This window comes from Equus przewalskii, chromosome 27 (assembly GCF_037783145.1).
Source record: "Equus przewalskii isolate Varuska chromosome 27, EquPr2, whole genome shotgun sequence".
Classification (NCBI taxonomy): Eukaryota; Metazoa; Chordata; class Mammalia; order Perissodactyla; family Equidae; genus Equus; species Equus przewalskii.
In genome coordinates, this window is record NC_091857.1 from 32446879 (window position 1) to 32474851 (window position 27973).

General features: G+C 42.1%; 1 protein-coding gene across 15 annotated transcripts in view; it reads right to left on the reverse strand.

Annotated features, from left to right (window-relative positions):
• The window catches only part of SETD4 (SET domain containing 4), a 286569-nt gene that overhangs the window by 221686 nt on the left and 36910 nt on the right, over positions 1-27973 (reverse strand). For 4 of the 15 annotated variants that reach the window (XM_070597432.1, XM_070597445.1, XM_070597443.1 and 1 more), the window contains exons 1-2: positions 23620-24465; positions 17706-17768 (exon numbers count right to left, since the gene is read on the reverse strand). The exons of 2 other annotated variants lie outside the window; for them this stretch is intronic. The gene's annotated coding sequence lies outside the window, so the exon portion shown is untranslated. Of the gene's footprint in view, positions 1-17705; positions 17769-21844; positions 22082-23619; positions 24466-27973 lie in introns of those variants that run through there. 9 more of the 15 variants (XM_070597433.1, XM_070597428.1, XM_070597444.1 and 6 more) reach the window with 5 other exon arrangements.

A 27973-nucleotide genomic window follows, 5' to 3' on the forward strand; every position in this document is an offset into this window, starting at 1 on the left:
TTTATCAAATTTGTTTTGCACTGCCATCCTTTTAATAGGATGGAGTGCAAGTTAAATGATGACGACAGTTTTCCCCAATATTTACATTGAAAAGGCAGTTTCCTATTTACCTGAATCTATTATTGGTGGTATGGTCTCATGATTTTTTTATACTCTTTGTAATATTCATTTAGATGTAAAAATAGTAAACTTTTTCTTTATACAACTTAATATAAATTCACTTTTATGAATATTAACCATGCTTTCAAGATAAATTAGTAAGAAATCTGTCACTGTTTTACACTTTTAACAACTTTATTCTGATATAATTCACATGCTATACATTTCACCCATTTAAAGTATACAATTTGTGGGTTTGGAGGATTTTTTGAGGTCACCTTGGTTTATAACATTGTGTCAACTTCAGGTGTACATCACTATATTTCAGTCTGTATAGACTGCACCATGTTCACCTCCAAAAGTCAAATTTCCATTGTCAACATACATATGAGCCCCTTTACCCCTTTTGCCTTCCCATTACTGTTTGCCCCACCACCAATCTGTTCTCCTTATCCATACATTAGTTTGTGAAATCATACGGTATTTGTCTTTCTCTGTTTGACGTATTTCACTCAGCATAATTCTGTCAAGGCCCCTCGATGTCATCACAAAAAGTACAATTTCATTCTTTTTTACAGCTGAGCAGTATTCCACTGTATACATATACCACATCTTCTTTATCCATTCATCCATTGATGGGCACTCAGGTTGCCTCCAAGTCTTGGCTATTGTGAATAAAGCTGCAATGAGCATAGGGATGCATATATCTTTTCTAATTAGTGTTTTCGTGTTCTTTGGGTAAATACTGAGAAGTGGAATAGCTGGATCATATAATATTTCTATTTTTAATTTTTTGAGAAATCTCTATAATGTTTTCCATAGTGGCTGCACCAGTTTGCATTCCCACCCACAGTGTATGAGGGTTCCCTTTCTCCAATCTTCTCCAACACTTGTTATTTCTTGTCTTGCTAATTATACCCATTCTGATGGGCATGAAGTGATTTCTCATTGTAGTTTGATTTGCATTTCCCTAATAATTAGTGACGTTGAACACACTTTCATGTGCCTATTGGCCATCTGTATATCTTCTTTGGAAAAACGTCTGTTCATATACTCTGCTCATTTTTTTTATCATGTTGTTAACTTTTTGCTGCTGAGTTGTATGATTTCTTTAGAAATTCTGGAGAATTAGTCCCTCATTGGATATATGATTTGCAGATATTTTCTGCCAGTTGGTCAGTTGTCTTTTCCTTTTGTTGATGGTTTCCATGCCCACGCAGAAGCTTTTTAGTTAACATAATCTGATTTGTTTATTTTTTGTTTCCCTTTCTTGAGGAGACACGGTCTTCAAAAAGATACTGCTAAGACTGATGTCAATGAGCATACTGCCTATATTTTTTTCTAAAACTTTTATGGATAAGGTCTTACATTCTTTAACCCATTTTGAGATAATTTTTGTGTATTGTGTAAGATAAGGATCTACTTTCATTCTTTGGCATCTGCCTGTTAATTTTTCCCAACACCATTTCTTGAAGAGACTTTCCTTTCTCCATTGCATGTTCTTGGCACCTTGGTCAATAATAGCTAGAGATATGTGGGTTTATTTCTGGGATCTCGATTGTGTTCCATTGAGCTTTGTTTATGTTTTTCTGCCAGTACCATGCTGTCTTGATTACTATGGCTTTGTAGCATATTTCGAATTCAGGGAGTGTGATACCTCCAACTTTCTTCCTTTTCTCAGGATTGCCTTGGCTATTTGGACTCTTTTGTTGATCCATATAAATTTTAGGATTCTTTGTTTTAGTTCTGTGAAAAATATCATTGGAATTTTGACTGGGATTGCATTGAGTCTATAGATTGCTTTAGGTAATATGGACATTTTAACTATGTTTATTCTTCCAATCCTTAAAAACAGAACCTCTTTCCATTTCTTTATGTCTTTTTCAATTTCCTTCAACAATGTCTTATAGTTTTCACTATACAGGTCTTTCACCTCCTTGGTTAAATTTATCCCTCGGTATTTTATTCTTTTTGTTGTGACTGTAAAATTAATAGTATTCTTGATTTCTTTTTCTGCTAGTTCATCGTTAATGTATGAAATGCAACTGATTTTTTATATTAGTTTTGTACCCTGCAACTTTAGTGTATTAGTTAATTATTTCTAATAGTTTTTTGGTGGATTCTTTAGGCTTTCCTATATACAGAATCATGTCATCCACAAATAATAACAGTTTTATTTCTTCCTTCTAATTTGGATTCCTTCTATTTCTTTTTCTTGCCTAATTACTCTGGCTGGGACTTCCAATGCTACACTGAATAAGAGTAATGAGAGTGGGAATCCTTGTCTTTTTCCTGTTCTTAGAGGAATAGCTTTCAGTTTTTCACCATTGAGAATGAGCTGTGGGTATGTCATATAGGGCCTTTATTATGTTGAGGTATTTTCCTTTCCACTTTATTCACAGTTTTATCATAAATGGATGTTGAATCCTCTGTTGAGAATTCTTTCTCCATGTCTATTGAGATGATCATGTGATTTTATTCTTTATTTTGTTAATGTGGTGTATCACACTGATTGCTGCGTGGATGTTGAACCCTCCTTGCACCCTTGAAATATATCCCACTTGATAATGGTGCATGATCTTTTTAATGTATTGTTGTACTTGATTGCCAAGATTTTGTTGAGGATTTTTGTATCTATGTTTATCAGTGATGTTGGCCTGTGATTTTTCTTATTTGTGCCATTCTTATTTGGTTTTGCAATTAGAGTAATGTTGCCCTCAAACAATGAATTAGGAAGCATCCCACTCTCTTCAGTTTTTTGGAAGAGTTTGAGAAGGGTAGCTATTAAATCTTCTTTGAATGTTTGGTAGAATTCACCAGAGAAACCACCTGGTCCTGGACTTTTGGTTTTTTGTTTTTCATTTTTTTCCTTCTTCTCCCCAAAGCACCCCCATTACAGAGTTGTATGTTCTACTTGTAGGCCCTTCTAGTTCCGTTATGTGGGTCACCACCTCCACATGGCTTGATGACCGGTGCTAGGTCCATGTCCAGTATTCAAACCAGTGAAACCTTGGGGCCCCAAAGCGGAGCGTGTGAACGTAACCACTCAGCCATGGGGCTGACCCCTGGACTTTTGTTTTGTGAGAGGTTTTTGATTACTGTTTCAATCTCTTTACTTGTGATTGGTCTATTCAGATTTTCTATTTCTTCTGAGTCAGTTTTGGGAGGTTGTGTGATTCTAAGAATTTATGCATTTCTTCTAGGTAATCCAATTTTTCGGTGCATAACTTTTCATAGTATTCTCTTATAATCCTTTGTATTTCAGTGGTATCCATTGTAATCTCTCCTCTGCCATTTGTAATTTTATTTATTTGAACTTTCTCTCTTTTTTTCTAAGTAGTCTGGCTAAGGGTTTGACAATTTTTTTCAATTTTTCAGAGAACCACCTCCCAGTTTCACTGATCCTTCCTGTTGTGTTTTTAGTCTCTATTTCATTTCTTTCTCCTCTGATTTTTATTGTTTCCTTCCTTCTACTGACCTGGCCTTTGTTTCTTCATCTTTATCTGGTTCTTTTAAGTATAATGATACATTGATTACTTGATATTTTTCTTGTTTTCTGAGGTAGGCCCGTATTGCTATTCTTAGTACTGCTTTTGCTGCATCCCATAAGTTTTGGCATGTTGTATTTTCATTTTTATTTGTTTCCAGGTATTTGTTGACTTCTCCTTTGATTTATTCATTGACCCAATAGTTATTCAGTAGCATACTATTTAGTCTCCACATATTTGTGTCTTTTCCAACTTTCTACTTGGAGTTGATTTCTAGTTGCATACCACTTTAGTCAGAAAACGTGCTTGATATGATTTCAGTCTTCTTAAATTTTTGAGGCTTGTTTTGTTTTTGAACGTATGGTCTACCTTTGAGAATTTCCATGTGCACTTGAGAAGAATGTGTATTCTGCTGCTTTGGGATGGAATGTTTAATGTATCTCTATTAAGTCCATCTGGTCTACTGCTTCATTTAAAGTCACTTTCTGCCTGAATGATCTATGCATTGATGTAAGTGGGGTGTTAAGGTCCTCTACCATTATTGTGTTGCTGTCCCTTTCTCCCTTTAGGTCTGTTAGTAGTGGCTTTATATACTTTGGTGCTCCTATGTTAGGGGTACATATATTAATAAGCATTATACCTTCTTGGTGCAATGTCCCTTTTAACATTATATAATGTCCACCTTTGTCTCCTGTTGTCTTTCTTGGCTTGAAGTCTATTTTGTATGCTATAAATATGGCTACACTCACTTTCTTTTGCTTGCCATTTGCTTGGAGCATCATCTTCCATCCCTTCACTCTGAGCCTCAGTTTGCCTTTAGAGCTGAGATGTGTTTCCTGGAAGCAGCATATTGTTGGGTCTTGTTTTGTAATCCAGCCAGCCACTCTGTGTCTTTTGATTGGTGAGTTCAATCCATTTATATTTAAAGTGACTATTGATATGTGAGGGCTGAATACTGCCATTTTATCTTTTCTTTTCTGGTTGTTCTATATTTCCATTGTTTCCTTTTCCCTGTATTTCAGTCTGCCATTTCAGTTTGGTGGTTTTCTGTGATGTATTTCTCAGTGTCCTCTTTGCTTATGATTTGTGACTTTGCTCTGATTTTTTGTTTTGTGCTTACCAGGAGGGTTGTATAAAAGATCTCATAGATGAGAAAGTCCTTTTTCTGTTGATGGTATCTTATGTCCATTAGTCTATGTAGGTTCGGTTCTTTTCCTCTTCCCTTTCAATGTTTTCATTTTCACAAATTACCCTTATTTGTGCTGTGAGCTTTTTACCAAATTGAAGTGGATATAGTTATTTTTTATGCTTTCTTTCCCTGTTGCCTTTTGGGTATATTTAAGAGTTTATTAACCTCTTGCGATATAGAGCTGGAATTTTCTGGTTCTGTCTATTCATTACCTTGTTCAAAGCTTTCTAAACCTTTGCCTTTTTCTTTCAGGCAGGAGGGCTACTTTGACCATTTCTTCTAAGGAAGGCCTCATGATGATGAACTCCCTCAGTTTTTGTTTCTCTGGGAAAGCTTTCATTTCTCCAGGAAAGATTTTACTTCCCCTCCCTATCTGAAGAATAACTTTGCTGGATAGAGTATTCCTGGCTCATAGATGTCTTATTTCAATATTTTGAATATATTATTCCACTCTCTTATAACCTGTAGAGTTTCTGCTGAGTAATCTGCTGGTAGCCGGATGAGGGTTCCTTTCTAAGTTATTTTCTTCTCTCTGGCTTCCCTTAATATTCTCATTGACTTTTTGATACTTTTAATATAATATGTCTCAAAGAAGGTCTTTCTATGATAAGAGAATTAGGACTTCTACTAGCTTCATGTAATTGTACATCTAGTTTCTTCCCCACATTTGGGAAGTCATCAGCTATTATTTCTATGAATAAGCTCTGTGCTCCTTTCTCCCTCTCTTCTCCTTCCAGGATAACTATTATTCATATGTTGTTTTTACTAATTGAGTCAGATATTTCATTTTTAAAAAATCTTATTTCTCTTCCACCTGACTCATTTCTATTTTTCTATCTTTGAGCGCACCAATTCTTTCTTCCATATGGTCTGCTCTATTTTCAATGTGTTGGACTTTTATTTTTCACTTAAGTCCAGAATTTATGTTTGTTTGTTTTAGATTTCAATCCCTTTGGTGACGTACTCCTCCTGTTCATTATTTCTGAGTTCATTGAACTGTCTTTTTGAGTTTTCTTGTAACTTGTTGAGTTTCTTCATGACAACCATTTTGACTTTTCCGTTAGTTAGATTGTAATCTTCTGCAACTTCAAGTTTGGTTTATGGAGAGTTGTCATTTTCTTTGTGTTCTGCTGTGTTACTCTAGTTCTTCATGGTACTTGATGAATTGATCTTTACTGATGTATTTGTGTAGTAAACATCTTTCCTATTTGGGTAAGACTTTTGTTGCTTCAGTTCCGAGCTGCATTTAATTGTATTTGAGAGCTTGCAGCTTCCAGCCTCTGCTGCCTTTGCTAGAGGCATCATCAGTGCCCTCCTTGTGCTGCTTGTGCCTCTGAGGTTCCTGGTGCATTGTGGTTTACAATGTTGCTGCTGTCTTTTGTGCCACCACTAGAGTCACCAGGTTGCAAGCACCTCTGCTACTTCCAGGGTCACCTGTATCTCGTGTTCTCCTACTGGATCTCCATGGACTCCCCATGGACTCAGATTCTTCTGCCCCATGCACAATCTGTGCTGCTGTTCCTAGATTATCTGGGTGTGCTGGCAGAACCACAGCCAGGGCCACTGGGTTCACATGAGTCAAGGTTGCATCTGGGATTCTGGAAACTTGTATGCAGCCACCACAGATCGTAAAGGCAGTGTCAGGGATGCTGCCACTGTGGGCAAGATCACAGGTTATGCTGTGGTTCCTGAATTCTTAGGTCACAGGGGCAACCAGCCATTGATGGAGGAGAGCAGAAGCTAAGGCACAAATGCTGCTGCTCTTCCTGTAACCTCTGGTTTCTGGCACAAACCAATGTACTTTATAAAATCTCAGATCAGGAAACTCTGCCACTGCCAAAGGACTTCAAGTTTTGGATGCTATCCCCACTGCTGGAAAGATTGGTACCATTGCTGGGGGCATGGGAGAGGGCTGGGTCACCAGCACTCCTCTGTGTCATGAAGCATCAGAACATGTGCACCACCTGCCACTGCTGTGTCTGCCACTAAAAGCGCTATGTCTACCCCTAAAACCTCTGGTCATTGGCACTCATGCTGGTGTGAGAATCCTCATGTTGGATCACCCCTACTGGGGAGGTGGAGGGGGCTACTTCCCTAGTTCCATGGTGTCCTGGGGGTCCAGTCCACCTACCTTGAGATGTATACATGAGAGGATCTCTCAGGCATTCCAGTGTGCTGTGCAGGGAGTCCTTTCTGGGTTAATCGATGTACAACTGGTTGCAACTAAGAGGGGAGATACAAAGGGAACACCTCACTCCACCATGGTGCTGACGTTGCTCTCAGTGTCTTTTAGTATGTATGCAGAGTTGTGGAACCATCACCTTATTCACGATTAGAACATTTTCATCACCACAAAAATAAATTCTATTATTTCTCTGTTCCCCCATCCTCTTAGCCCTAAACAACCATTCATCTACTTTCTGGCTCCAGATTTTCTTGTTCTGGACATCTCCTATGTATAGAACCATATTAGATGTGGTCTTTTGTAACTGGCCCCTATAATTTAGCATAATGTTTTCAAGGTTCATCCATGTCATAGTATGTACTTCATTCCTTTTATAACATCCATTTAATAGTCCAGTTTTCCACTGTCCCTCTCCATCACCATATTGTCAGGCCATTAGTCACTGCTCCCAAATTGATAAATGTTAAAACATAGAGAAAACAATGTGTAATTCAGTCAGCTGAGCTAATTTGTTGTTACCTATCTCTATCAGCATGGCAGCCTTCCAAGGAGCAGTTGTCCATTCACCTTGGAACTGTCATGCATCAACCAGTCAGCTCTTTCTTAATCAACAGAGGCCTCAACGTAGAGCACTGCTCAAGTGAACATAAGATCCTCAGGTGCTCCCAAAGGCAACCTTCGATACTAATGAGTACCTCCTTACATTCTCCTTAGCATGTTCTTGTATAAACCATTTTCATTTTCTTATGGAACTTCAGGGAACCACCCTCCACATTAGAACATTTCTCTGATATCTTCTGAGACATTATCAGTAAAACAAGCTTCAAGACTTATCATGTACCTCACTCACAGAAGCAGCCTAGTTTTTTTTAAGGTATGCTCCTTTTGTTGATGAGGAAAATTGGCCCTGAGCTAACATCTGTTGCCTATCTCCCTCTTTTTTGTTTCTCCCCAAAGACCCAGCACCTTGTTGTATGTCCTAGTTGTAGGTCATTCTAGTTCTTCTATGTGGGATGCTGCCACAGCATGGCCTGATGAGCAGACCATAGGTCCATGCCCAGAATCTGAACTGGCAAACACGAGGCCACCAAAGTGGAGCATGTGAAATTAACCATTTGGCCATGGGGCAGCCACTGGGGCAGTCTTAATTAATGCTCACAGCAACCTAGTAATTGCCTCTCAAGTGGACAAAATCCCACTGAATTTGTTATTCATCCTTCTTGTGCATGCCTTTCTAGATAATGATCTGTATTGCATTTTAGGCAGAGTGGTGAATGTGTCTAGCATAATGAGCCTCCTGACTCTTAAAAACTGCAGCCCAGAACTCCAGCAGAGGTTTATAAGTGAGACCATCACAGAAGAGGAGCTGGTGGGGCTCATGAACAAGTTCGTGGAAGATATGAAGAAGAGTGCACATAAAGGAAGGCTGGCCTGATGTCAAGGGAATAGCATATGGAGTATCGAAGATGGGCATCACTGTCCTGTCCAGAATCCATGCAAGGAGACTGAGTGAGCAGAGGAGAGGGGATAAGATTCTCCTGAATGCCTGCTGCCCAGGGTGGGTGAGAACCGACATGGGGGGACCCAAAGTCATCAAATCCCCAGAAGAAGGAGCAGAGACCCCTGTGTACCTTGCCCTTTTGCCCTCCGATGCTGAGGGGCCTCATGGAGAGTTTGTTATGGAGAAAAAAGTTGAACAATGGGGACCCCTCTTTGAGGTCCCTCTATGGTTCACAGTACATTTTAAGCTATGATTTGACCAAAATAGACACTTACGCTGTCAAATACATCCCGATTCAAAGAAATATATATCAAAATGTAATCATTGAGTACTCACTTTGACTTGGCTGAACACTTTGAACTCTTTTGGGATTTCTTATGTGATATTGAGAGAAAAAGTGATATCAATGAGAATAAGGAATGAAACTCTTCAGATGAATGAATCGTTCTTTATAAATGTTCTATTGTTCAGATTATTTATATGCCAACCAGCTCAGAAATCTAACAGACCTAAAAGTTATGTCAACAGAAGGACAGGATAACACAGGGGTCAGCTAATATTATGGAAACAGCCAGTGAGTACATATTTTCAGCTTTGCAGGCCACACAGTCTCTGTGGGAACTACTCAGATCTGCTCAGGTAGCATGAAAGTCGCCATAGACAATACATAATCCAATGATTGTGGCAGCTTTGGGCCTGCAGACTTTAGTTTGCCAGCCTCTAGTATAACATATACAACACCGTGGAAGGAACACGTCTGGTGTGGTTCTGTTTAAACAACAATCTCATTGAAAAAACACAGTTGGAAAGTGTGAATGGTGAGGAGCCACTTAAAATGCATCCGTAAGAGAATCTGAGACAATGGGGGAAATTGAATATGGATTGGGTATTATTGGACATGAGAGAAATATTGTCCAAGCTGTACAATGCAAAGGTGTTATTTACGTAGGGAGGAAGTGCCACAAGTCTGCAACATTAACATGGTTCAGCAAAATACATACAGAAGATGAGCATAAAAATATAGTAAAATATTCATAATTGTTCAACCTAGCCTGTTGGACATATCAGTGTTTACTATACAATTCTTTCAACTGTTCTGTTTGAAAGATTTCAAGACAAACATCTACAAGCAAAACATCCTGGCTCTGCCACTTTATTGTGTGACCTTCAGCCAAATACTGCATTGTACTGTATCTCAGTACCTCAACTGTAAAATGTGGACAGTAGGCATAGGATTGCCGTGGAGATTAAATGTCCTGATACAGGTGAAAGTGTTGAAAACAAAATAAAAGTGCAAAGTGTCTTCTATCATGAGTCCCTGTCATTGGGATCTAACACCACCCATGGCAGTGAAAGGAGTGTCTTACTACCCAACACCAAGCCTGCCTCCCAGTGGCCTCAGTGAATGTCCAGCAGTTTCCCTCCCTTCACAGAACCACTCCACGATGTAAAGACCCTCTAGGGGCCAGCATGGTGACATAGTAGTTAAGTTTGCAGGCTCCACTTTGATAGGCAGGGGTTCATGGATTCGGATCCCCAGCACAGACCTACACACCTCTCATCAAGCCATGCTGTGGTGGCATCCCACATGTAAAATAGAGGCAGATTGGCACAGATGTTAGCTCAGGGACAATCTTCCTCAGGCAAAAAGAGGAAGATTGGCAACAGCTCAGAGGCCAATCTTGCTAACCAATAAATAAATAAATGAAGACCCTCTACTCTGATGGTTATTCTTCATTCATCACCAGTGATCCTCAGGCTTACAGACATGAAAAGGGATCTCCCCAGAAAGCAACTAGTAGGGCTCTTATATTAAAAGAGAGGTTTACAATTTTCTCCCTTCAACAGGGATGTTAATTTCCTCCCTGTCATTTTGTTTTCATAAACTGATACCAGAGGACAACAATATCTAGGGCAACACCACAGCATCTCGACAGTTGGGAAATGTATACTTGAAATTGCAAAGATCCTCTTTTCTTAGTACCTTAAAAATAACACCTAACTATATATATAACACTTAATATCTGTGACCTTGGACAAAACCAACATAAGGGCACTTTTAGCACTCATGGGTTATGCAGCCATTAAATAAAACATTGAAATCAATGGCTTTGCACACACTAAGAGCTTCACAAAACATTCCCTCCCACTTGGGGGCACCTTGGGAAGCACACAGCAAGGTACCCTGCCTCACTGAAAGTCTAATCATAGGACCTAATTCTCTAATTCTCTCTCTTGAATTTCTCTTAAGAAAGCAAAGGGATCAATGTGCTCAGAAGCTGTTACCTTGTCTAAGTAACTTCATTTGTCTAAATTAATAAAGGAAATCATAACTAAATTGGAGGCAGAAAGGCCTGTTGGGGGAGGTCTCACACTCTAACATCCATTGTCAATTACACCAAACAGGAAGAGAGGGAGGCTTCCATCTTGGACAGGAAGTAAAACCACTTTTCTATGGACAGAGGATTTCTCTCTCCACCCAGCAACAGTCTAGCCAGTGAGAAATGCCACAGCTCAGCCAATGAGAAGCTGTTACTGCTCTCAACTGTTCCCTTTCCCCAAAGGATATTTGTTTAAAACAACCCCTCCGTACGCCACCTTTTTCTCTATAAAGGCAGCTCCCCTCTTTGTTTGCAGATTTGCCTATGGTTTGCCATACCACGCACATCCAAATTGCAATTATGTTGGCTATTCTCAAATAAACTCATTTTGAGATAAAATAGCAGGCAAAGTTGATTTTGAGTTAACACATTGCATCTTAGGAAAAAGCAACCATTCCCATTCTGCAGTGAATGATGGGCCCAAGGCCATGGCTTTACTCTGTACTCCTTTTTCTCTTTTGGGGTTCTCCCAAAATAGTTTCCTTCATTCAACTGCCATGAATCTCTAGTTCCCTATTGACCCATCACCAACCAGCTTTGCTTGGGGGAAGCACACCTCTCCACCCTGCAAACCATTGCTTAGCTCAGAGATGGGATCTAAAGAAGGATGTGTCCTGATTTGGCCCAGGGTGCAGCACTGAGATGGGGAAGATGGAGAGTGGGGGTATTAGGAAAACTTCTGGAACATTTGGCCCCTTCTTGGAGGGAGGATGGAGGCATTACCTCCTTCTCAGCTTGTGGCCCCTCCCCCCATGCCACAGCCGGGTCTGCTCTCCATGCAAGTGCCCTGTGTGCCCCCCCAACACTGAGCCACGTCCTCCTACACTTGCATGGTGCTGGTGACCAAGGGAAACAAGGGCATTGGCTTCACCATCAAGAAGGACCTGTGATAGCAGTGCTCTGGGGAGGTGGTGTGCATAGCGTGGGACAAGTTTCAGGGCCAGGCGGCCATCAAGCAGCTGCAGGCTGAAGGCCTGGGCCTGGCTTCCACAAGCTGGACATCAACCATCTGCAGTACGTCATTGGCACCTTGTGCATCTTCCTGTGCAAGGAGTATGGGAGCCTCTATGCGTGGGTCAACAACACAGACATCACCTTGAGGAGTAAGTGGATGTGAGCTCAGAGGGGAGGCAGCCTCCATAAGGGCAGACAGCCAGGGTGGTTGGGGCCTGAAACACTCCTGTGGAGCCCTTAGCTCCCGTGGGATCTAGAACAATCTGTATAAGGAAAGACGTCAGATTGGAGGCTGCAGGGAGAGCAGAATCCTCTGAGATTTGCAAGACTTTCCAGCACAGAGCCTTTGCATCTGATGGAATGGACTCGTAGGGATCTCCTCCAGGTTTCCTCATAGTTTCTCTTGGATGGGACTTTAGAGCAGTTCAGTGACTTTTTAACTTATTTTGAAATAAACAAGGAATGGTAAGAATGGTACACAGAGATCCCATTCTGCACCCTTCACTTACCCTCCTCTAATGGTGACATCTTACGAATCTATACAGCATTTACAAGCCAGGAAATTGTCATTGGCACAATAATGTTAACTAAACCAAGACACTACCTAGAATTCAGGAGATTTCACATGAAAAAAAATTTTGTATCCTTCTGTGAATTTTCACCACATGGCTACTATTTATTAACTCTGTCTCCTTTCCCCTAAAAGCTCCTGATTCCACACCTTTTCATTAAAGCTGAATTGACAATGAAAACAAACTTTTTGGTACCCAAGATGTCGGCACAGAGCTACTGCCTCTCATAAAACCCCAAGGAAAGTCTGATGAGAAGGACAAGCTCTACTATTTCCAGCATGATCTGGACCTGCCCGCCTCTGACACATCTACAGGCTCCTGCCACCTTGCCCTGCTCAGCTACACTGGCCACTTTGTTGTGTGTCCATCAGGCCAGGAGTCCTTCCACCTCAGGTTGTGTATACTCTTGTCCAGTGATCATCAGTACTCTCTGTCCTGCTGGGTTTTGTACAGCTGACTCTTTCTTCTCCTTCAGGTCTCAGCTCAGAAGTCTCCACAGAGAGGCCTCTTTCTTGCCTTATGCCCCTCACATGTTAGAGTTCCTTAAGGATTCCACCCCCGACTCTCTCTCCTCCCTCTCCCTCAGCCTCACACTGACACACACACACACACACACACACACACACACACACACACACAATTGGTTAATTTTCTCTGAAAAATCCTCACTAATTGACTAATATATATGGCAGAAGAATAAATACTACTTTATATTGCAAACATGTGATTAAATTAGGATTTTGAGCAAAAGAGCTTACCCTGGATAATCCAGGTGGGCCCTAATGCCATCACAGCTGCCTGTATAAGATAGAAGTGGAGCCAGTTTTGAGAAAGAAGAAGAGGCATTGTGACCATGGAGACAATGACTGGAGTGATGCACCCACAAGCAAAGTGAAAGGTAGAAAGGCAAGGATGGGTTCTCCTCTAAAAGTTCAGAGAGAGCACAGCCTGCAGGTACCTTGATTGCAGACTTCTGGCCTCCAGAACTTTGAGCATAGATTTCTGTTGTTTTAAGCCACTTAATGTGTGATAATTTGTTAAAGTAGCCCCAGGAAAGTAAGACTCATGTTCCTTGCTTCCTTAGCAAACAGCTTGGCCACATTAGTGACTCAATGCAAGCTTTGGCAGAGCACCCCGAACAGCCCTCATGGAAAATCCTCTGGCATCTCTTTCCAGCAGCTATCCCTAGAATGACTGGCCGTACCAGGGGACTGCTACAGGAGAACAAATAGGCCAGGAAGTGCCTTCCCTTCAGCCAAGGAACACTCTCAACCAGCAAGTATGTCTCTTCTTTCATGTGTGCTTTTGCTCTATGCGGTAGGGTTCCCACCTCTCCCTGCACACAGACCATGCTCTCCTGTGGTACAGGACAGTGCTGGCTCTTCAGGCAGTTCAAGAAAGGAGAGGCTGACAAATGGACCTCAGTCCAGGAGCAGGTGACTGTGAAGCAGCTGCAGGAAAGTGGGCTGATCTCTCTTGCTCATCAGTGACCTCTGCCATTTCCTAAATGCAGGACCTAAACAAGAGTCAATCAGCTGGGAAGGGATCAAGGGGAAAGGATTGGTGGAACAAGAAAGGTTTTGTGCTCTCCAGGTTGAGTTAACAAACATGCTATCATGGCAGTCTAACAATTCAGAGTGAAGAGGGGAATGGCAGGTATGCATAGAACGTGGTGATATAATAAAATCAATATATGGAATTGTGCTATAACTTGTTCTGGAAATGCTGAAAAAGCCAGAATACCTCTAGCTCCTGCTTGGGTTTGGCCAATGGAGCCCCAGGCTCCTTCCCACTGGGTTCAGCAACAGCTTGCTTGGTTGTGTTTTCCAGAAAAATAAGACTACAGATGAACTGTTTAAGCACAGACTATTTTAGCAACTGGTCTAATTTACAACTTCTTTTTAATAATTCCTGCATTAAAACCCCCGTATGAGTAACTCTCCACCAAATCAAGCTTACAAAACCCAAGTGCTCAAACTGTTGGAGGTGACACTTTGATGGGATTCATTCGGTCACTGGCAGCCTTGCCTGGCAAGTTTCTAATAAACTTAGCTTGTGGGGATTTTTTTAGTCACAATAGTTTCCTGGTGCTTCTTTTTGGGGGGGCGGGGGGGTGGTTAACTGACTTGAAGTTCCCAGGGATATCTAGCCAAAATCCCTTCATCCATTTTGGCCCAAGACCCCACATCAGTAACAGCATACACTCCAAGGCCCCTTGAGTACCCTAATCTGAGGTGCTCAGCTGTCACAGCTGCTAAGTCTCCAACATTAAGTCTGAGCTCCCATTCCTTTTCATTGAGCGCCCTAGCTGAGATAATATTAAATCCCATCATTATCCTTTAGGAATTGTTCAACTTCCAATACAATTCTATTCACATTCCTTGTTGGAAGTCTGACAAAGCATTTATTTAGCATTAATTGTCCTTCTTGCCTTTCTGTCATAGATGTTTTCTGTCTACAATAGGAAGCTCTTAGGATAAGAAGCATACATAGCTCTCATGAGTCTAAATCCAAACTGCGCCTGAGGGTAAATGAGTAAAGGTCTTGTGAGACTGGCTTCCTTTCTTAGACATCTTTGCCTTGGGTCACCCATCAAAACTCTACAAGAGCTTTCTTTATTCTGGTCTACGTGTAAGAAGTTGGTTCTAGAAGAGACCTTCTCTCACCACACTCTTCCAAGACCATTGACTTCTCATTTCAATGACTGGAATGGCTCAACTTCAGGTTGAGGGGCCCAAGAGATGGGTGACAGAAGAAACACTTCCTCCTGACAGCTAGAGAATTCCACAGGGATTCTGCTAGCAAATCTAAAACTCTTCCTGGCAGAAGACTTCCTTCTTATATAATCCTCACTTAACCCTAACCCCTGCTGTTGTCTCTTTATATGTTATAATTCCACCCAGAGTAACATGGATTTGCAGTAGCCACTTCGGGGAATTTTTGATATAACAAAAATTGATCATCTAAGGGGTACATTAAAACAGAGACAAAACAAACCCCTAATATTCTTCCTTAACATTTTTGACTGGTATGAGGAAGCTTCAAAAAGAAATTCAGATTCATACTGTACCCTTACAATAGAGCTTAGCCGAAGCTAATGAAAAAGTAAAAAGCTTAAAACTGTGTGTCCACTAGCTTCACCATGAGCAAACACCAACACATGTACCCTGTATGGAAAATCTACCTCTTCTTCCCTCTTACATGCCTTCTCTACCTCCTACTCTCCACCTGGCTCTGACTCCTTTTCCTGTTCTTCTGGTCTACCGGAATCACCTAAGGCTCCATAGCCCCTTAAAGTCAGACAACTGGAAACCTTAAAACAGACTTGAAATCACTGTCCAGGTCAGCTTTTAGAGCCATCAGTGACTATCCTAAAATTTTACTGAGAAATTCAGAATAGTCTTATGAATTTATAATCCTGGACTGTCAGGCATATATTGACTAGGTCACAAACTGGTGGGCTGCTCAGGTGTTAAATCTGGGATGGACAAGGCTCACTAGGATGAGGACACAGAGAATCTCAGGGACCCTTAGTCCATGGGACAGCCAATGGAGTCAACAAGGCTGTCAAAATAGGACACGCTCTCTTAGGGGTCACATCAGAGAGATTCCCTCTAAAGACTGACTGGGCTCTTATTTAGTTTTGTAAACAAGACTATAGACCTGTTTTCATCACTTGTCAATGGAGTAAAACTTTAATAAGGAGATTTGATTAACAAAAGCAACTTAGAATGGAAAATAACTCCCTTAACTCAACTACAGCACCCAGCAGAATTCTTTTAGAGGGAAAAAAATCAAACAAACTAAAACTCAGAATAAACTTGAGATTCCCCAACTTAAACATGATTGTTTCTCACAAAGACGATTTTGGGACACATAGACTGGGAGATTCCCAGGTAAGTGCACTTGCAGATGTTGCAGGCAAAAAAAGAGATGAGAAAAATTATTATCCTGTATTAGCTATGAAATGAAAAGAGAAAACTAAGATGCCCAAACAAGAATGCTCTGACAGGAACAAAAGCATCCAATTCCCTGTTGTACTTTTCAGTTCACATGGAAACATCTATCTGAACATAAAGGACAAACACACAAATTTATGATTGATGTGCGCATAGGGTTGAAGAGAGTCCCCAAAATTCATGTTCAGCCCCAACCTGCAAATATCATCTTATTTGGAAACAGGGTCTTTGCAGATGTAATCAAGTTAACACGAGGTCATACTGGATTAGAGTGGGTCCTATAATGGTGGGCCCTATGAAGACTAGTGTCCTTATAAGAAGGCCATGTGAAAACACTGAGGACATCGAGGGAGAACCAGGTAACAGAGTCAGAGATTAGAGTGATGCCTCTACAACCAAGGGAATGCCAAGAATTGCTGACAACCATCAAAGGCTAGGAAGAGGCAAGGAAGGATTCTTCTCTAGAATCTTCAGAGGTAGCACAGCCCTGTCAACACCTTACTTTTAGACTTTAAGCCTCCAGGACTGTGAGAAAATGCATTTCTGTTTAAGCCACCCAGACTGTGGGAATTTAACATGGCAGACACAGGAAATGAATACAATATGGATACAGTACAATACAAAATAACTATGAACCCATCACTGTCACACAACCTCTCCCTCAGAGGTGGAGGCCAGCCCACCAATCCCAAAATCCCATGACTAAATACATAGCCATCATTTTTGTACTTTAACAGAGGGACATTCCTCCTTTCTTTATGACATCTTATCTGCTCTTTTAAGAGAGAAAGACCCACCACATCAATGGAATTGCCAGACGAAATGTCCTTAGAGATTTCCTCTTGAAATTCCTGAAGATTTTATTTACAACCAGGTTAAAATTAATTTAGACTTAACTTGCCACTGTCCTTATGTTTAAATCAACCCCAGGGGCCAGCACAGTGGAGCAGTGGTTAAGTTCATGCGCTCCACTTTGTCGGCCCAGGGTTCACTGGTTGGGATCCCAAGCACAGACCTAAACACCGCTTGCCAAGCCATGCTGTGACAGGCGTCCCACATATAAAATGGAGGAAGATGGACACAGATGCTAGCTCAGGGCCAATCTTCCTCAGCAAAAAGAGGAGGATTGGTGGCAGATGTTAGCTCAGGGTTAATCTTCCTCCAAAAAAAAAACCAAGATTATAAATCAACCCCAAAAATGAGGAACTCTGGACCGCTTTGGGACAAAGAATTCTACTGACATTAGAAGAATTACTGCAGCTGAAAACATTAAGTTAAGGATTAATCCCGTGAAATTTCACAGTACCCTCTAAGACCAGAAATTAAAGACATAAAGCCCTGTAATGGAAACCATGATAGAAAGAAAATTTATCCTACCATGTAGGAGTCTGACGAAGAAATCCAAGGGGCAAGACTCTTGATTTGTCCTGGACTTCGGAGCTGTAAATGATGGAATACATCATTTTTCTGTGGTACTAAACACCATTACTCTCCTATCCTTATAGCCACCTGAAGCCACTTTCTTTACAATCATACACCTGTCCACTGCCTTCCTCAGTACCCTCTGCATCAGGATACCAATGGTTGTTTGCCTTCTCCTGGGAAGGATAATAGTTAGGCCCCAAAGGTTTACAGAAACCCCTTCTGCTTCCTACAGTTTTTAATTAGATCTTAAAAACTAAATTTCTCCATGATTCCTCTCTTATCAGTGACATTTTGCTACATTCTAAGAATAAGATAAGCTCCAAAACAGATTCATTTACTTACTTACTTACTATTTTTGTTCACAAAGAATCTAAGTTTTCTAGGGGAAACATACAATTTTGGCAGAACAAGGTACATTACCTAGGGCATAGCCTACCTCAGGGAGGCAAATCCCTCACAAGGGTTACAAGCCATTCACAATACCCAATCTTGATACTAAGAGACAAATAAAGAGGATTTAGGGTCACACTGGGTGTTGCAGAAAGTGAGTTCCTAACATTTTTTTAATTATCACACTTCTGTGACTTAAACTAAGTCCTCAATGTCAGAGCACCCCATTCCCAGGACCTGTAGTTGATTGAATAGTGCCCCCCAAAAGACATGTCCACGTCGCAGACCCTGTGATTGTGACCTCTCCTGGAAAAAGGCTCTTTCAGATGTAATTTAGTTAAGAATCTTGGGATTACTCCGAATTATCTGGGTGGACCCTAAATCCAATGATGTGTGTCTCTAAAAGAGACACAGAGTAGAGAACACAGAGAGAAAAGAAGGTCCTACAAAGAAGCGTAGAGAGTGGAGTGATGCAGCCACAAGCAAAGGAATGCCTGCAGTGACCAGAAGCTGAAATAGGCAGGAAGGGTTCTACTCTAGAGCCTTCAGAAGGAACACAGCCATGCCAACAAGCTGACTTCAGACTTCTGGCCTCTAGCTCTGTGGGACAGTAAATTTCTGTTGTGGTAAGGCGCTAAGTTTGGAGAAGCTGCAGGTAACTGATACAGGACTTAACCATGAACAGGCATTTTTGTAATCTAATATTAGCCCTCCAATAACTTCCCACAAAGGCTCTACCTAACCATCAACCTTTCTGCTCACTCATCCACAAAGCCTTCCAAGTTTTACCGAGCTAACTGGGGACTAGAGGCAAAAGGCTTACGATAGCCTTTTTCTTGATCCAGTGGCAAATGTTCACTCACTGCCCCTGAGGGGCAGCAGCACCCGCCCAAGTATCTGGAGACAGGCCAACTTGCCACCAGGGTAAAAATGAACCCTGGGATATTTTTACATGAAATTGGCTACCGTACTTGATCACTGTTGGAGAATCTTTACTGAAGCTACTGAGGATGTTTCTGCATGCCTCATCTGTTACCAAAAAAATGCTGGGGAAACTGTAAATATGGGACATGGACAAAAGCCCAGGCTTCAGCACCACTCAGAGCATTTCCAAATGGAATTTATAGAATTTTTCCCCAGTGGATTCTGGATACATTGTGGTCATGTTTTGCTTATTCTTGAGATGACTAGAGGCTTTTCCTTGTCAAAGCTTAGCTTATACAGTAGCTAAAAGACAGCTTCCTTTCATCTTCCCTACTTGAGGAACCCCAAACCATCTCTTCATTAATAGAAAAATCTAGATCACTGGAATTGTCATTAGAGAAATCTGCAAAGCCTTGGCACTCTAAAACTTTATTGCTTTTACCATCCTCAATATTGAGGAAAAGGCAAGAGGACAAAAGGGTATTTTACAATTAAAACCACTAAAAAACTCTGAGACTCTTGGACGTCTATAGACAAAGGGCTTACCAATGGCCTTAATGACCATGAGATCAATTCCTTCTTGAGTTCGTCAACTCACTCTTTATGAGTCAGTAACTCTCCAGACCATATCTCTGATAACATCACCCCACAATCCCAGCCTACACCCTATTCAGGCAGTTATAGCTTAATACTCAAGAGAATAATGCAATATACTCAGTTTTATCATCAACAGACACAGGCAGCCGTTCCTTGGCATCCTCCCAATCACTGCCTATATGACCTAAAACCTGGAAATCTGGCCCTCTAGAAGGGACGTCAGAGAAAGGTAGCTCCCAAATCTAATGAGAGGGGCTCTTATCAGGTTCTACTGACCACCACTCTATGATCAGATTATAAAGGATTGATCTCCAGATTCTCATCACCCACTTAAGAAGACACAAAGCCACCTTATACCACCAAAAAGCCATCTGAAATGGAGATCTCAAACTAAAGATTCTTGTGAATGTTTCAGAAACTGACACTTTAGAAAGGAGATTGCTCACCTAAGACCTCAAGTCAATGTAAAGTAGAAAGCTTCCACCGGAGATGTTGGAACTAGATCTCAAATGCCTAGAACACTGATTGCCATATGTATCTTCACATGTTTTATTTATTTGCCGAGTTATTTTTCTTCTCTCTACTGGTTTAAGGTTCTGGATAGTGAGTAGATATTTGCTACCTTGAACTATGGCACCCATTTGGACCCCTATTCTTTTTTTGGGGGGGGGGGGGTGGAGATTAGCCCTGAGGTAACATCTGCCACCAATTCTCCTCTTTTTTGCTGAGGAAGACCGGTCCTGAGCTAACATCCGTGCTCATCTTCCTGTACTTTATATGTGGGATGCCTATAACAGCATGGATTGCCAAGCGGTACAAGGGTTTGCACCTGGGACTGAACCAGCCAACAACGGGCTGCCAAAGCAGAACATGCAAATTTAACCGCTGCAGCACTGGGCTGGCCTCTAGATCCCTATTCTTAACACTGTTCTTTGCATGCCTAGCCACTCCAGGGCTCAAACATATAATTCAACCAACCATTGGAGATTTATAACCACTTTCCTTTGAAAGTCACCCAGTTTCCTTTAGTACCAATCCTTGTAGTGAAGCAGTTGATTTCTGGGTGATAGAACTTAACGCTTTTGTGAATCCATAGATGAAAATATTATAACAAGTCAAAATATAGCCAAAAATTGAAGACCCTCTATCACATCACATAAAGAATGAGAATTTTCTGTCTCCATTAAAATGAAACCTAGGTATTTTTCATGGAAATTAGCACTTCAACAAAACATACAAATAGAGTTTGGCAAGAGATTAAGAGGTAAGAGACTATGCAAGTGGAGGGTTCCTCTCTTATACAGAACCTACAATGAAGAGTCAGTCTCCTTGACTATGGTTCTACCTGCTGATCTCTACTGTGTATCTCACTCTCTGGTGCTTGACTACACTTGTTGACTTGTGTCGAAGCTGTAGGACACAATCAGACAACCTCATAGGGGTGTTTAGGCCAACAATGGGTCATTGTGGCTCCCAATGAGTGATATTGGTTTTGTTCTAAAAAGAAAAAAAAACTATTGGCTACTGCCCACAAATTGGACATGGACTTGCCAGTTCAATATACTGATGCCCTACTCTCAGGAAATTCCCTGATACTACTCTGAGTCCATGTGGCCCATTGATTTCTACTAAGAAAATACAGTCTCTACACCTCTCAATGCAAGAACGAGAAACGTGAGCCTCAATTTAATGTCCCAAATCTTAATCTTTGATGAACAATTCTGCACTGTTTTATTCTGGCCTCAGGCATACCTATTTCACACTTTAAAGAGGGTCCAAAGAGTGGTGAAAGAACTCTAAATGCTCTGGTACAGAGACTCACAGAAGAACCAGACAGTGCCACAAAGCCCAAGGATCTCCTTGCCTGAGAAATTTACAAGATTGAACAGGCAGTGGGTTAAAACAGAGTCATCTGAGACATGTTATTGCCTTCTCAAGGCAGAACATGTGCCGTCTTAGAGAAAGAACATTGCACTTCTATCCCTATAAAGTTTTCTATTATCTTTAATGTTAATTAAAGAGATCTGGAAAACAAAGACATCAGAAAATTCATTAATCTGGATGATACCCCCATACCTGGTTTAACAGGCTCCTTACAGTGGGAGTGGGATCTGTTTTTTTGCTTAAATTGGACACACTTGGTTTTCAGCGTAGAAGTAGATTATTAACTCAGTACTTACCAGTGTTGCAATGGTCAAATATGCGGTTTTACAAAATCTTAAATATTTCCACATAGTCCCTGTTTTATCAGACAGTCTTGCTGACAGGATCAAGAAGATCTAACATCTACTGAAACTCAAGTGACCTCCATCATGGCCATATACTTAACCCAGGGGTGTAGCTCTAGACCTATCACGTGGTAAAGGATGTGGTCCGTCCCATAGATGTAGTTGAAGCATTCTCCAAAAGTTGTGACTGAGAGACAGACAGGTGATACAATTTTATCTTGCAAACAGATAAGCTGTACAGAAACCACAAACTTAAAAACACAAAGACTGTTTAAGCTCAAACAGTTTGAGCAACAGTTTGCTTGGTGGACTCACATGTTCCAGAAAGATAAGCGCAGGTATAACCTGGTCAAATACAAACCATTTCAGCAACTCTCCTAGTTCACAAATTCTGACCAACCCCAGTTTAGATCTCAAATTCTAATTTCTGCCTTGTGACTAACAATCCAAACAAAACCTGACGAAACCTAACAGCTCAACACCATAGGGGAATCTATTGGATGGAACTCATCCAACCAGTCACCCCCTTGCCTGGAAAGTTTCTAATAAACTTAGACATTTATTATTTTTTTCTAGTAACTACAGATTTCTCTGATGGTCTCATATGGGGTCTTTAACAGCTCATTGGGTAATATTCAGGAAAAAGTAAATAGGGTTTTTTATCCCCTTAAACTTGCTTTCCTTTATACAATTTATGGCCAGCAATTCTGGGATGGGGAATATAAGAATGAGGAAATAGTTTTCTCAAGTTGCATATTCCCTTACCGTCCTCAATCTCTAACAAGATCCTGCTATGCAACTCAAAACTGAGAGGCATAACTGCAATAAGCCACTGTCAGTGATGGGGGCATGGTGCATCCCCTAGTAGCGCTGGAGGAAAAAAGTGTCGAACCACCGGATTATAAATCACCAGAGAAAACCTGCATAAGCAGGAGATATGACAATAAGTTGGAATAACTGATTTTTTTAAAACTATGACTTCAAGAAGTATCTCTCCAGGTCACGGCTCCCATCTCTCCCTCCTATGTGAAATCACCTGCTTCCTGGATGGGTGAGAGTTTTTTGGGGTGGGGGCTGGAGGAAACAAGCAACATAGGGGTCAGGTCACTGGAGGTGGGGTAGGCAACATTGAGGCGTAGGGCCTGCAATCACCATTACTGTTCACATTACTAGTGCTGCTGGTGATGGTTCACCCCTAACCCAGGTTCACACTCAACATTTCTAAAGCACTGCTCCCTTCATGCACATCTGCTCCATACTAAAAGCTTTGAAGGGTGGCCACCACTGAAAACACAACCAGGCCCTTGACAGAGCTGGTCTTTGACTGGACAGTTGTGAAGAACACAGAAGCAGACAGCTTCTAGGAAAGCTGCAAGAATTCTCAAATTCCCAGAATCTATGCATTTATCTACATCTCCAAGATGGAGAAGGTGACCAAACATGGGGAAAGTATCTGGTATCCAGAAGGAAGATCAGAAGTGTCAAAAAAAAAAAAGGATACAATGCATGAGGCAGTCTACAAGAACACAGATCCTACAGAATTCAGGTTGCTGATTTTGAAGAACACAGTTCTAAACACAGCTTGTGAAGTCCACCTAGTGGTGTGGACCCCTGTTCAGTATAAGGTGCAGAAAACCTGACAAGGAAAATTATAGAACTCCCAATGCTTTTTGATCAATATGAACTGAAGCTGCAGAACAATGTTCTAGGCCCCAAAGGAGTCTGACCTTGCCTGTTGCCATTTTGGTCCGAACACATCATGGTTATTGCATTGCGGTCAGGACAGAGTAACCCCATCCTCCGAATCAGGAGCATCTGTACTCAAGGTCTTCCAGGTCACCCAACAGCAGAATTCGGGCAGTTCATCTGAATTCTGAAGGTCACTTTAGTTCAGTGCTGTCAAGATCACCTTTTGGGAGGTCTCAGCTTCTCAAGCGATTGTCCCTCACAAGAAGCTTCACACTGAGAGCACAGTACTCCCCACCCAGACGACTTGCAGGCAGAGCTCATCAGCTACCAGTTTCAGCTTGAGCAAGAGGTCTTCCATTTCCCAGCAGGTGATATCTCACCACAAATTCTGCTGCTCTGGGCCAGCTCTTCTGCCCCAAGAAGATGCACAGGCTGACCTGAGCCCAAAGATGACCATTCTGACATTCATAGGCTCCATCTCCAGAGGCACCAGGGCATTCTTCTGCCCAGGTCTCCATGCCAACCAGGCTCACATTTTCAGCACTAGCTGGAAATCAGGGTCTTCAAGGCCAAGGAGATTCTAGGGATAAAACCCAGAAATAAAATCTGGGGCCCAGCTGTGCTGGCTTTTGTGACGGATCCTTCAGGCTGCCCCGCTTCCTCAAATGCACAGCCAGGACTTCCAATCTTACAAGCAGCAGTCAGGGGCCTCTGCCCACTGCCCTGGTCTCATCTGTCCCCAAGATCCCCAGGTCAACACCATCCCAGTCACAGTGGCCTTTGCAATTAGAGTCAGCCTCTGTCAGCCCTTCTTGTATTCCTCCCAAGTCAAATTCTTCAAGCTGTTTGTGCCCCTGGCTGGGACTCTGTGTTCTGACTGCCCCAGGAGGTTGCCACCCACCCAGACTTTGCTCCCAGAACCAGCCCTCACCACAAACAGAACCATTTGCCACAGCATCACCAACATTGCTGCACATTCAGCCTCCTGGTTGCTGTGAAGCCCAGCCCGCCCTCCCCAATAAAGAGCTTCTGAACTGTTGAGCAGAGGATCTGAGTCCTCCAGGGGACAGCCTCAGAAATTTGCACGCCTCTAATAATAGTGACATCCTAGGTCCACTCCAGGGCTAGCCCCAGAAGACCCAAGGCCCTCTCTCAATGCACATTTCACTGACCCATCTGTTTGACAGACCTATAGTTCAGTTGTGTTCATTAGTTTATTTTAGTATGTAGTAGCATGAAGATTTTTTTATTTGTTGAGTCTTACAAACTCTTTGCCTCAGACTTGATCCATGATTGTCTGAAACTTCTGGGCACATGCAAAAATTCTTCCAGATTGCTAAAATCTCCTCTTCCACTGTGCTTCTTAGAACCTCTGGAAGTTGTCAATAGATGAGATGATTGTGCTCAGTCTCAGAGAAAGGACTTCTTTTGTTGGCGTTCTAATTTTCCCCAGTGAAAACCTTTTTGGTTTTCACTCTGGCTGCTTCCCTAGGGAATGAGGGAAGAGCATAAACATGAGCATCTGTCTTGAAGGAGCTCCTGCACCACTTCAGGGAGCCTTAAAACACACTGCATGAACGAAGAGCCTCTTTTCTCAGTTTAATGGCAAGATTCTGAAAAGCCACATGAAGGTTAAGAAACAAGCTTCTGATTTTCCCTGTCTTTGGGCCAGCGTGACCAGAGCAGTTCAGTCTTCTCATTTCATCCTTTTGGAAGTTACTGAGGCACATCTCAGGCTTGGCCTCAGCCAGCCCCCAGCCGGAGCCCAGTCTGTGCCCTCAATCTTCTCTCCCCACACAAACGAATATCTGGAGTTGTCCCCAGGGAGCAGCCTTGGTCTGGGGCAGAGGTCTTCCTTTGCTGTGTTGAGAGGCCATTGGGGTCTGCCTGTGAATGAAGATTCAGTGTTATTTGTCACTCTTTTTGTACAATTCCAAATACCTCAGCAGACTCAAGCCTTCATCCTGCCATGCTGTGGGAAGGCCTCACTGGTGTCAGCTCACCAGGCTGCAGGACACTCTAGGCAGCTTCCAGCTGGCACCAGACCCAAGCGGGCTGCCCTTGCACAGAGAGGAGGTCTGGCCCAGTGAGGAGAAGCCCATTTTTCCCAGCAAGGAAGGGATTTATCAGGTCAGAGGAAAGGAAGTTTCCTTCTCTTCTGGGCTCTTCCTTAGTCACAATCTCTGAAACTTTTGGAGAGAGGCTGCCTCTGTTCTTGGATGCTGAAGAGGCAGTGAGTGACTGCATGTTCCTCAGTGCTGGTGGCCCTCTGCCTGCTGCCCTCAGGAAGGTCTGGGGGCCCACCCCAACCACCACAGTTAGTGACACATGGACACTGGCTTTGGGAGGTCCAGTGGATTCCTGAAGACAAAGTAAAACCTACCCCAGTCCTTTGAGATTACGCTCCTGGATTTGTTTTCTAATGCCGGAGATACAGGATATAAATGTGAGCATTTCTATAGGGCTTATTAACAAACCTCTGTGGTAGGCTAAAAGACACTCCTCCAAGATATATTCACTTCCTAATCCTAGAATCTATGACTATTACGTTACATGACAAGGAAGTGAATATTACCTTGTATGACAAATGATGTGATTACGCTAAGGCTCTCGAGAGGAGGAGCTCATCCTGGATTATGTGAGTGGGCCTCAAGTGCCATCACAGCTGTCCCTATAAAAAAGAGGGAGGAGAAGTCTTCACAGACACACAGAGGAGAAAGCCATGTGAAGACAGGCACAGAGAGTGGACTGATGCAGCCATGCCTAACTTCAAGTGAGCCTGGAAAATGCAGTCTAGAGCTGGGCAGCCATGAGTCTATCTAAAACTTATATGGTTCAAAAAACTCAGATGGTTCTATGACTGAAAGAAATGATGTTAACCCCTCCTCAAGGAAGACCAGCAGAAGTCCCAACCAGTTACTGGATCCAACATCAAGATGTAGCTCCTTTGACTCAGGACTTGTAAGTGAATCAACAATTCATGTCTCTCACTCCAAACACTCATCCACTATGCTATCACAGAATACCAACGGGAAAGCCATGATGAAAATGCCCAGTGGGAAAGAGGAAGAGAGGGAACTCACAGAAGCCAACACACAGGGCCATCCCGACAGAAAAAAATCTGGGGCAGAACTTGTGAGGAATCCAGCCCTGATATGAAGCAGATGTCTCCATTCACCCCCAGTTCTGCGCTCCGAGGGGTCTTGCTTGTCCATTCCCCTCCTTCGCCATATTTGATGTGGCCACTGGGGAGGATGCTCCCTTAGGAGAATTTTAGGAACAGAACCAGCAAAGACTTTTGTCAGATGGGCTTACGGTTTTTTTCAGAATACAGTTCCCTCAAAACCTTACTGGTTTCCAGAATACAGGTGTCCCCACCTAAAGTCTACACCTCTTCCTGAAAACCACAGAGGCAGTGCCAAGACACCCACCAGAGCCCTGCTTCCCATGTTCTGGATGCGGAACTAATGCCTTGCACATTATACACCTGACCCTAACCCCAACCAACTTCCCAAAACACCACCTAAACACAGCAAAAGCCTATTTGTAAGTAACAAGCTATCCTAAGTTGTAAAATCCTTAACATAGCCCTTCCTAACTGCTCTTAAATACATTCTTTCCCAATGTAATGGCTTTTCTCATCTGCTTTGCCTCTTTATCCTCGATTCTAGCCTGTTCTTAGCTTTTTGGGGACTTATTGTACAACACAAGGCAAAAAACAAGGACTAAATACAGAAAGCATTGCACAGGCACTTGGAGGACAAGTGCTTGGACACAGAGAGAGTCTCACACCAAGGAAGACACTGTGATGCCTCCTTCGGCACCAGTGACATCTGGGACACACATCGCTCAGGTGACCCTCAGCAAGCTTCCCAGACACATGCACATGTTCTGATGTTCTGTCAACTGCACATGACCATAATGTGAGACTTTAAGGAAACAGTGTACGAAAAGTCATTATTGATTTAAGGAAACAAACATCCATTTTCCCGAAAGCATTAACTTTCCTAGAAATGAAGAGTCTCATACATTCTATGAGGTTCGGGTATTAAAAACTGAGAGGGCTTCTCCAAAAAAAACATGAACAGGAGCATCATTCTGTGGGATATGCCTACATTCGCTCCTTAAGTCCACGTAGCAGCCACTGTTCCAAAGACATCTTCTGGTCGTAATTCTTAAACCCACAAAATCTCTTTCACTATATTCATTTCTGTATTTACCACCCCCAACTTAACGACATTATCTTGGGCCTTCTAAAAATAAGAGACTTAGGTAGGAGTACAACAGCCTCAATATGATAGGTTTAATCCTTCATATCATCCTCAATATGATAGCTTTAATCCTTCATATCAAGGAGCAACATCCTTAATATGATAAGTTTCTCTGGGTTCT